This window comes from Odontesthes bonariensis, chromosome 7 (assembly GCF_027942865.1).
Source record: "Odontesthes bonariensis isolate fOdoBon6 chromosome 7, fOdoBon6.hap1, whole genome shotgun sequence".
Lineage (NCBI taxonomy): Eukaryota > Metazoa > Chordata > Actinopteri > Atheriniformes > Atherinopsidae > Odontesthes > Odontesthes bonariensis.
Genome location: NC_134512.1, coordinates 25,783,593 through 25,795,850, shown reverse-complemented (window position 1 = coordinate 25,795,850; position 12,258 = coordinate 25,783,593).

Sequence of the window (12,258 nt, the reverse complement as noted above, 5' to 3'; positions counted from 1 at the left end):
TGTCTAAGAGTTGCTTCTGCCTCCTGAGCTTCCATTCTTGGTTTCCACTTCCTCCCCTTGGTTGGGTTTGGAACCACCTTACTAACTACCACATCTTTACTCCCAGCTAACAGGAGCTCTGTCCTAACTTTAGTACGTTTAAACTCCTCTACTAGACTAGATACTGGGAGCTGGAGTATGCCTTTCCCATACAGTGCCACAGTACTTAAGCATCTAGGAACACCTAGCCACTTCCTAATATAAAAACTAACTAATCTTTCCATTTTTTCTACAACAGATAATGGAATCTTATACACAGACAGTGGCCACATCAACCTAGGAAACAATCCAAACTGCAAAGGAGAATTCAAAGGAGAATTCAGCAGCATAATGCCAGACAGTCTAATTATAAAGGAATAATAATTACTTAATACTTTTAGAAACAACTGATTTGTGTAATTTCACTCCAGTTGCATTCCAATAACACTCCACCTGTGTAAGTGAATGAATGATCAATCAAAAAAAATAATCCATATTTAGAGGTCAGATACCCCCACTCAGCTTCAACTCAAGTGTGAAATTATTGTTTTTCAACAATGTTTCATCCTTGGATATCTCGGTTCCAGTCTCTTTTGGGGCCTGTGTGAGACCATTGTTACCTTTTTATTCTCAACCTATTTGGTTAGGTTTAGAGCCAAAGAAGACTTAGTTATGTTTTGGCAACAAAACCACTTAGTTTGGTTTTGGAAAAGATAAGTGTTTAGATTCAACTGCAGCCTGTGGAAATCCTGTCTGTTTTATATATTTGGTATTATTATATGTTCATTTCTAGATATGGCACATGTCATGCTTTATTCTGATGCTTGATAAAAATACACAGATTTCAATTAAATTTTGATGTGGGATCTGAGCTGAGAGTTTCTAAGAACAGGGCCAAATAAGAGCCCTTTTTCCCCCATCTAAAACAACTTAAACCAAAATAATTCTTAAACTGCATCACTTTTGTATCAAGTACTTAGTTACGGATGTTCTTAGCTTGATAAGATAGTATCTTATCAAGCAAAGAACATCTGCGTTGCTGTGAACCATTGCATCCACAGTGGCTAAGAGATGAATCCTGACACTGTTCAGTTTAGTCCATTGTATTTTGTTGGATAGCTTAATGTTGTTTGGTACTCTTGCAAAGTTTTACAATGTGGCTAGGGTTTATACATACGCAAGCTTTTCACGTTTTTTTCTGATCTTTTAGTCGATTTAGTGAGATTAGACAAAGGGAATGATAAATCACAGATTATTAGTAGCAGGATACATTCGGCAGTCACTGTGCATCCAATGATATGTAGCAACATGGATATTCTGTGACTGAGAAATACAAAAAAGAAAACAACTTTCTGATGAAAAGCTGGCATGTTTTACTCTATACTGTTAAGTGTCTATAGCTGTTAAAGTGCTAACTACTCATAAGTACTTCACTTAAACCCATTAAAAAAACAACAACAAACCATTAAAAAACATAAAAACAAAGAATATCCCTTTAAGACTCTCCATTAATATTGAGATCAGATCTCATGGACAATTAGCAAAGCATTTCAACAGTTTATATATGCCTGGTTTAGTTTGAAATGAACTGTGTGTTTGTAAGGTATGTGATAATCATAGAGAGTAAAAATAGTGAGAAGGCCCGGTTTTAAACGCACTGTGGATTTTCAATTGCTGTGGCATTTGATTGGCTTCTCCTTGGCGGCCATGGCAACTTCTGCAACTTGATCTCATGTGTGTAATTGGGCTACAGGGTGATGAAACAATAGTAGTTCACACAAAGATTTGTCACTAAACCTCTCAGCAATACAAGTCGGTAAATAGTAGCATGGAGAGATTTTCGTTTAGCATGTGGGTTATTATTATTCCTTTAAAAAGCTGTGGCTTTTTGGTGGGTTTTTTCAAGACAGTCATGGATGCTAGGCCTCCTTTCATAGATCAAATGCTTAAAGACTCCTTTCCACCATTCTGAATGGAGCATCGCATCGTTAGGCTTAAGGAAATAAAACCATGTGATTTTCTCCATTGTTGCCCATTTTTCACCCTCATTTAGCATATAACCCTAAAAATCAAGAAGGTCTGGTGTGTCCTATGGGATGTCCTAAGTTGTCATCGATCAGGAGTCACTGGTCAGACTCAGTAAATATGCTGAATGTTTGGCAGTTAACCAGAGTGTGATACTGTTTTTATGGTGCTGACACTGACTTTTTTGAGGTTTGATTGAATCCTCCCCTGATAGACAATTTTTTTTGTCTTTTGGTGAAACATAAATGGACATTTCGGGAAGAAGTCTGACTTCAAACCATTTGTATCCCTGACATCTACACAGATGTGGGAAAATGATTGCGTGCTGTGTCGTTTAAGATGTACTTAAGACTTAAGATGTATAATTGCTGCAGGAAAAAAAATAGAAAGTGTTGACCGCTTTCTCTCACATAACCATGTGTCATCCTTGATTTTGGAATGTCAAACGCTGTCAAGCCAAGAATCACGTGGAAGAGATTTCTTGTTTGTTCTGAAATTGCCATCTGGGGAATCAACTTTCATCCGCCCATGTACTAAAACGTTCCACTGAAGGTTCTACAGTTACATAAACACTGAATGTCTTACGGGGTTTTAAATTTGTGTTTTTTAAACTGAATGGTGCAATCAACTATAAGCCTGCTTGGGTGCATTGCCATGAATGGTAGGAAGTGTATGTGAGCAGTAAACATCAGAAAGTTTGCTCCATTCACAGGAATTACACTTCCTGCTGCTGTGAAACATGGCACACCTAATTGTACAGTGGTCACCCACTAGTTCTAAATAGGGTTCAAGACCACACAGTATGATGCAGGCCCACTGTTGGAAACTCTCAAACAGGATGAAACAGCTGTATTCGCTGATTATTTTACTTTAGGGTAATTCATCTCCGTAACAACTCAAAATACAGCATTCTCCTTTTATATCTTTGCCCTGAGAAAACCTCTCAACAATGGGATGTCATGCCATCAATTACAAATTAAGGATCCATGTGGCAAAAATGTTTGCTTGGGTTATGTCTCAGCCTTATTCTGTAATACAATGATTCGGCTCAATTCAATACAGTTAAGTACAGAACTCAGCATTCGTTGAACATACTTATTCATCTTCCATTGTAGGTAAAAACAAGTCATTTCTATGAATTGGGGATTAGTTAGCTTTTTTCAAATGTATGTATTTTTTCTAAAGATAACGGAAACACACATTTGTTTCGGTGTGTTTATTATGGTGACTTATAATGATAATTAACCATTTTAATTGGGTAACTTTCATGTCTTCCCTTTTCTTATCATATCAACCTTAGATACACAAAACTCTATGGAGTGAATACAAACATGCAGCTGTTATGCAGCAGTCCACCAAAGCACAAGCAACTCATGTCACGTTCCCAGTGTGAAACTGGCTATAGGGCCAGTTTATTGTATGCTTCTGTGTTGGTATCCGTCTTCTTCTTTCTTAGATTTTTGGTATTTTTTCAATGCACATGGACAGACTGGCAGTCTTAAAAAAATCTATCAGTGTTTTATGCCTCTGACATGATGCATCAAATTGATCGAATTCTGATTGGCTGAAATTTAGCTTGAACCAAGAGGGGCAGATGATATGTTTCACAGCAAAGAGGACAAAGCGCCAAACATGATAAATAGCAAAGAAGCACAGGTGAACGAATAAACAGCTGGACTGGACAATTTTCAACATTTAACAGTTTCACTCTGTAACCAAGCAGATCTTTGTCCACTTTGACTTCTGTCTTTTTCAACGCAGTGCAAAGCTAAAGGACCAACAATATCACCCACATAAACAAGAGTACACCTCAGATTATTCCACACATTTCTGAGACTGACCTGTTGTGGTAGTAAATTGCAATAATAGGAAGAGGTGCTCTTGAAAAAAAAGCCCCAAAGCAAAGAGGTCACTGAACCATGTTCAAAGCTTCAGTTAGTCGAATTTCAAACATTAGAATCAAAGACATTGACATGTTTATGGTAGATTTAATTCAATCCAGGGTTTCGTGTACTGATGTAATTATGTCTTTAACATTAAAACACGGGGCTGCACCATGGTGTGGTGATTATCACTGTGCGTCACAGCAGGAAGGTTCCTGGTTCAAATCCCGGCTGGAGCCTTTCTGTGTGAAGTTTGCATGTTCTGCCCGTCCGCGCATGGGTTCTCTCTGCATACAAACTCCAACTATCCAAATTCATGCATTGTAGGTTCTATTCTAAGTTCTTCTATTCTAAATCGTCCCTGGGAGTGAGTGTAAGTGTGCATGATTTTTTTTATCTCATTTGTCTCTGTGTGGCCCTGTGATGGACAAGCAACCCGTCCAGGGTGTGCTCCGCCTCTCGCCAAATGGCAGCTGGGATAGGCTCCAGCCACCGTGCGACCCTAAATTGGATTAACCCCTTTAAACAGACATTAATCATTTTCTTTGGTTGCATCAAAACCGCCAAGAACCTTTTTTTCAAAACCTATTGTTTGATTGAATAGTTGAATGTGTCTGTTGGTCAGTAATACCCATCTAAGCTTGCACAGTACAACTCATTCTTTCATGCTTCATGACGATGCACCAATTGACAGAAGTCATAGACTCATAAATTGAAATTAAAGTAGTGTGTTCGGTCTCCAGACTGTCCAGACTATAGCCCCAAGTTGCCCCCCAATGTTTCCCTCCTCAAAAACAACTAAGAAAACAAATGGTGTCTTCAATACCATGTGGATTTTACTTCATCACAGGCCAGTACAAGTTTAGATCTCCCCCTCCTGCTAATGACACATTCAAATTAGCTGTGGTTAGGGTTTTCTTCAAATACACAGCAAGATTCACACAAATTCTTCTCCCCACCTCACCTCTCTCTGGTCTGGCCTACAAAAACCACATGCCGGGGTCACTGCGCTCTCCTCAAGCCAAACCAGACCCATAATTTTGCTTTTGTTTCAGATGTAGCCTCAAACCCTGAAATATAAAGACCTAGGCCAGCCTGGGAAGGTCAGTGTGCAGAGGGAAAGAGCAAGATAGAGGATGGGAGAGGCTGAAAGAAAGCACGAATGAAAGAAAGAATGAGATGAGAGAGTGGATAAAGAGGAACTTAAGACTGTTGTTGAGAGTGGAGTGGTTTCCAATCTGTTGAGGAAGTTTTTATTATACGCTATGTGTGTGGACAGGAAGAGCTGTGTAACGAGGCACATGTCTCGCCAAACCACCAGCCATTACTGACCACTGACCATTACACCCAATGAGCTTAAACTATTTTTGGATTCAGGCTTTCCCCAGGTTAAGAAAGCACATTCACACCTAAGTGCAATCTCTCAGTGTGACACCAGACCATTCATTTTGTATAATGTTGTTCTGGCCGTCAGCTCAGCTTAAATGTTCAAAACAACAACACTGTCCTATTATGCATGACCTTATAAAATGAGATGACTCAGTTTTGTTTATTTTTTCTTTTGTTTTTTGACTAAAATGTTTGTGATGAAGACTGAAGATTACTTTCCACTTTCATTCTTTGGTGGATGCTCCTTTGTTTTTGTCAAATTTCCATTAAAATATTTAGTGTTCCAAAGTAAATTTAGCTTTTATAGACAAATATTAGAGAGATGGGAGCACTTGTGCACCAACTGTTAATCAATTGTTTGTACAAGAAAATTATCTTTTTTTTAATCTACATTTACTCACAACTGGAATTACTTAAACTGAATAATCATTTCAAATGTCTATTTAACCACTTCAGTAAGCTCACACAATTTATACACAGTTAATTTGACATTTAGATGGGCCAAACCAGAGCTCATTTTGGATGAAACAAGTTTTCTGCCAATCACCACCTTGTGCTAAAACCAAAAAGGTCAAAGTGAATATGCCATAAAGCCTCCATTGTACAAATGGAGGGTAGTGGAGGTGGTGTGGTGTGGGGGTGATGGACTGAAACCCCAAAACCTCAACCTTCCTTTAAGAAAAACAAGCCAGTTTTATTTGAGAGCCAGTACAGTGTATTATACTCCTCTGACCTCAGGAAGCTTTCCTTTTCGGTCTAGTTCTGGACACGCTGCTTCACCATCAGGGGACCAGGCAGATCTATGACACACGTGACGGCCAAAATGCAGTGTGGCCCTGGCCACAAATCCAGCAACATTTGGGCCCTGGAGCCCTGTTTCGTGAGAAGCTGGCGCTTTGACCACAGATGGACGACAACATAGTTTTGCCTTGGCACGCACTGGTGTTTTGTAGATTATGTGACATATTGCTTGGCTTAGCAGTACCTATTGTAAAACAATCCACAAACATTCACCTCATATGGGGATGTCGAATAATAGCAGGCAATATATAAATTGTGAGTGACATTTACACAAGCATTTCAGGGCAATAAGAAAATTGCAAGAAAACATGTATAATGTAAATGTAAACCACTGACAGTTTCGACTGTTCCACACCACATAACAGAGTAGCAGCATTATAATGCTGCCATCACCTGTCAGTGATGAAACATGTTAAGGTGAGTAAATGTATCATAAAGCGTGAGTTTGAAATCCTAGAAGTAAAGTTTCATTGGACGTTTCAACAAAACCGAGTGTCTAACCAAACTAAAAGTATTCTGCTCCAAGAAAGCCATACATACCTCTCTACCAGACAATATACTGATTTTATCACCTTCTTGACAGAAAATGCTGCAGACTAAAGCACTTTTTTTTCCTCTGCCTTGTCCAGCCTCATACTGTTGGATCTAATACCCTGGAAACCTTCTCTGTTAAAGGACAGCATCTGGAAGCCTTGGTATCTTATGCGTTCATGTTTCAAGACCACATGCAAGTCTATTCTTGCAATGTTTTATTATGACCCATATTAAAATAATCTACAGTAAAGAGTTTATGACAAGCCAGCAAGATACCACCATGGGGAGTATGATTCTCAAAACAGAAATGGGCTTTAAAGGAATTATGTGCTGTTACTGCGTGGAAACCAATCACGGGTTATGATATTAAACACGAAACACAGACAAGCTGGCTTGTTAGGCTATGTGCTATTTCCGAGCTCAGTAAAATTGACTTTGTCAGACATAGTATTTAAACATACTGTACACACAGTTGCTCCAGTAAAGAGTAAATAACATTATGTGCAGCCCAAATTTCAACAGTTTACAGTGAGTGTGCTGCTACCTCCATTGTGAATTGTTTACCTCTAAGAAGCTTTCCTGTGTGTAATTGCATCTGACAGAGTGCGACTAGAAACCACACAAAGGCATTATATGCACATGGCTCGAAAAGCCAAGTGTACGTTTGTCCTCGTAATGATTTATTTTTTCCAGCGTACGGTAAACAAGGCAAGACAGGCAATCTCTCCTCTCTGAAACCAAGCATATCAGACCAAATTCCATTCCACTGCCGTTTCATTTCAGATTTCAAAGAGCCCATTTGAACAATTGTGTTATTATGGCAGTGTAAATAGACCTTTGCACTGGGCAAGACTTCAAGAATGCTGATGATGTGTAAGCTGAAACTTTGCTGGCAGTAGGAAGCTGAAGCATCGTCTATTGTAGATTGATATCCCCTGTAATATGTGGCTGGTGTTTATTGTCAGCTAATCTTCGGAAAAAGGGCTGTTACAATATGCTTGGTAAAACTATACCCATGTCAGCATGAGTAGATTATAATGACAAGTGAAGAGTGGCAAAAATGCTCTGTATTTAACCCTTGAATCCAGAAAATGGATCTTATTTGTTGTGTTGTTGCATAATAACAGAAACGAGTGAGTGAGTGATGACTGATGATGGCAGAGGGAGCCAGGGGAGTCAGGCTGGTGTGTAAGCCAGGTGAGAGACTGGAGCTGTGAACCTGTTGGAGAACCTGGCTGAATGACAGACAGGCAAATCACCTGAAAGACCGAAAGTGAATTATTTTACCAGCTTTCGTAGATACCACTACAAACAACTTGACAAAGACTGGAACGAAAGCTAGGGTAGGTACAATGCAGGGCTGATAAGAACATGGAGAGCGAGTGCGTCAGCAGCCACAGCTCAGAGGAAGAGTGAAGTCATATCTACGTTTAAATATACATAGAGAGATCATACAAAGAAACAGAACAAACGGAGATAATGGAGGTACATTTGCCTCTTTTTTAACCACTGTGATACTGTGTAAAAACACAGGTTATATTACTGACATAGAAAAGGCTTCATGGAGTATCAGAGTGGCAATGAGACTTTCGGATTGGAAAGTTTCAAAATGTAAAGCTTTTGGCTTTATTGTTTGGGCATTTGTGGATTCATTGCAAACCACAAGTCAAAGTGTCAGTTTTCATTAACTCTCCTTTGCTATGTCTTGTGAACCTGACTCGCTCCGACTTATTTTGCTTCTCGTTTAATGTAGCCATGTCATATTTTCCCTCACGCTCTCATCCTAGGGTGCCAAATACCAACATTTTGTCAAAGCCTGTGGTGTATGCGAGATACACACAAGGTGTTCTTTACTGTCGGTGCCCTGACACTCAAACCATGCTGTATTAGAAATGTGCAGACAGCATTATGGAGGGTTTAACTTCTCACATACAGATTTTTTGGGGGGTAGAGAGGGTTGGAAAGTAATATTATTTTTCTCTTCTTTGTTTTCCTTTTCACTTGCTGTTTAAGCTCTACTCTGTACTTAGTTAGGTTAGGCTAGGTTAGTAGTTAGGTTTAAGCACTGCAATAACTCGTTTAGGTTTAGGAAAGGGTTATGCTTTAACATACGGTGCTTTACAGTGTCCAGTGCATGTGATGACTCAGAAGTGTGCTGATGCTAAAGGGGGATGCCTTTAGAATCAGTTTTAGCTTTAGTCTTATATGTTGAGCTGTGACACCAAGGAGTTTTGACAAAGCTAGGGCTCTCTAAACTGACTCACTGAGCATGAGACTTATGCTATTCACACTTTTCACATGCTGTCACACCACTTATCCATTTTCTCAAGCAAGATTGAGATACTTTTCAGACCCCCTCAGCGACTCCTGGCAAATTCAGCAGCTTTATGACAAACCTTTAAATACTGTCTCGCAAGAGATAGGTCATCCTGTGGGATGTACAGTTTCTCATAATCTCCAGTCCACAAGGGCCTAGCCTTGATAAATGTAACAAAGCGGACTAAACACACCAACTGTGCAAGCAAATGATTTTCTTCATTCATGCAAAAAAAAAACATATCAGAAAAATAAGATGAAGTGCAGAAGATTTTGCTTGTTTGAGGTAAGAATTTATGGGAGAATCACTGTTACCCACATCTCTTCAGTCTATCCTTGCAATTACCCTGCCATAGAAAGGAAGTTTCTATCTATCTAAGATTTTTACAAGTCAGAGGGCCATCTATATGTCCACTGTCCATGCACAATTCTTTAGGTGTATACATTTAAATAACTTTCAAAATATTCTTTGTTCAAGCACTTTGTGTACTTCAGGGGAAAAAAGGAAATAAGTGATTGTAAATACAAATTCTGTGGGAAACCCAGAAATCTGGACTTCCAACTTCAAATGCATTGCACCATCATGTTGCCTTCCAGTTCAATTGGAATCGCTGTTTAATTTATTTATTTATGTTTAATTGGAAATACAACTTTCTTGGTCACCAAGTTTAATTTCTTTTTCTTTTTCTTATTTCCCATAAAATTTAACTACAGCATCACTGTAGTTGTTCGAGGTGTTTGGTGCCACAGTTTGGAACTTTCATTCCTCCATTAAAGGTCAAACCACCAATAAATTGACAGTGGTACTTCAGTGGCCAGTCAGACATAGCAGAGACTAGTGCTCATCTGGGACACTCCTGGATCCACTCACTCTGCCAATCGTTCGTATAAGTTATTTTCTACAATCTAGACACCATTATGTTACAGTTCTGGATTTCTTTGCATGATCAAACCCCTCAAGCAGTGTGCTAGAACAAGCAGGTTATATACCACAACCATTTTAACATGGGAAGCTTTTGCCAAGTCAAGTGATCTGCCACTACTTCTCAGAGCATAGGATTTTGTTTTTGTTTTGGAAATAGCTTTAAAAGCAAAAAAAGAAAAAGCAAGTGTTTTTTGTTGTTGTTCTTTTATTTTAGGGGACAAGTTGACTCTTTTCAGCTTCCCTAAAGACCCAGTGATCTTGGATCAGTGGATGTAATTCTCACAGAGCAGCAGCACAGTCAGGAAAATGTTTGGACTTCATGGACGACCATTTGTGGAACAAAGCCCAGTACAATGCTGGCTCTCCAAGGAGAATGAAGTTAAGATTTCAGGCTGTTCCAACACTAAAAGGGCACAAGTCTGAACTGCAAGCGGTAAGTGAAACTGTTTCAAATGTCTGTGCTGTGTTGGCTTTAGGTGTAGAAATGCATTTTAGCATATCATGGATAGAATGTGAGCTAAGAGAGCTGACAGCATTTTGTGTTAATAAGTAAGTAATAATTTGTTAATGGGGCAACCTAAAATATCCATTTATTGCCTTTACTGCCTGGCTAAGAAACACAGAGGAACTCTCACAAGTAACCACAGTTTGCATTTTCTTTCCCCCGCCTACCTGGCAAGCCTCCAGAAATTTGACCAATTCCCTCAATGATCTCAGTAGGAGGCTTCCCTCAAAAGAAAGCCCTCCCTCACTCTTAAAAAATTGCAAATTTAAATGTATATATATATATATATATATATATATATATATATATATATATATATATATATATATATAGTTATGATGGGTGCAGAACTAATCTAGAGATACCCAACATTAAGAATTAAATGACTGGAAATTATCATGCCATGTCCACTTTAGAGTATTTTGTCATGAGTTTACCTTCTGAGTTTTATTTCATAGATGCTGCCCCCTTGTGCATTCTGTTAAATTCAAATCCCTTTCTTATTTTTCTACTGTGTAGGTTTTTTGCTAACTGCCTCACTAGCACTGTGTTTTTCATTATCTTCTTTAGTACATATAGTTCCAGGTTAGATTCCAATGGATTCCATTTAGATTTAATTCCTGTCTCACTCATCTTTGTGTTTTTGGATTTCTGTTTCTGGTCACCCTGCTGCAGCAGAACTTTTGGATTCTTTAAATAAAAGTTAATGTTTTCAGCTCCTGTCTGAAGTCTGCATTTGGTTCCTTCTCTACACGCTTCCTGCCAATTAAAGAGGAGCCACAGTCTTGAAATCTAAAATGTCGTGACCAGGAGATCAAACATAGTCTTATTGGGTTGCTTTTTGATCACAATTTCATACTTGCTTCACCATCGGACAACAGAAAAATGTGTGAATGAGAGCAGCTCTATTAGGACTTCAGTTGCGTTACGGTATATGTGAGCACAATGAGTCAGAGACAAGCAAACAGGGCAGCAGGCACAAAGTAGAATGCCAATCCGAAGTAATGACTTGCAGTTCTGAGGCAAATGTCTCCTTTGGTCCACTCCAGATTCTTGCAAACATCAAGTTTAAAATTATATAACCACAATCAAATTCTGTATTTCAGGGAGTTGATAGAGAAAAGATAGTGTTTGTTTACATGGCCAGAAATTTTTTGAACATTGCTACCAACCAAGGCTGTGGAAGTTAGTTTTTCACCTCATGCGTTTCGCTTGCACAGCTGACTCAAGCCACAATGACAGAGGCCAAGCGAGTAAAGTTAACCTAGATCATGTGCACTGCTTGCATTAACCCCCTCTGTTGTTTCTTCCAGTGGCCCGGCCTTGGTTGCCCTCTTCAAGCCCCCATCAACCACCTCTTAAGACCCTGGTGGAGCCAGCCAAAACATATACAGCATGAGAACAACATGAAGGCTTGATTTCTGTTGTCTTTCCGTAGGCTTTTCTCTTCCCACTTGTTTATCAGGATAGTTTTTTTTCATGTCAGAGAAAAATGATTTCATTCACAGTTTTGTGGATTTGAGCCTGAAATTTCATCAGTGATACCAATATGATTTAATACACAAACGCAAACCTGCCACTTTTCCACTCATCCCACTGTATCCAGTTTACTGTAAACTCAGTAAGAATTCGGGGGTTTTAAGAGCAGAGGCTTCAGTGCCGGGCTCTTCTGGTTTACCTGAAGGACAACCACAGTGTAAATCTCCTCCCCTGAGGAAGGATATTCAGGATGTGGCTTTGAAGGAAAGCAGAACTGTGTGTGCATGTGTGTGTGTGAGTGAGAGGGAGAGAAAAGAGAGCACGAGGCCAAGAACAGTGTTCAACACGCATGCATGCATATGTGTTGGCGTTAATGTGCGTCT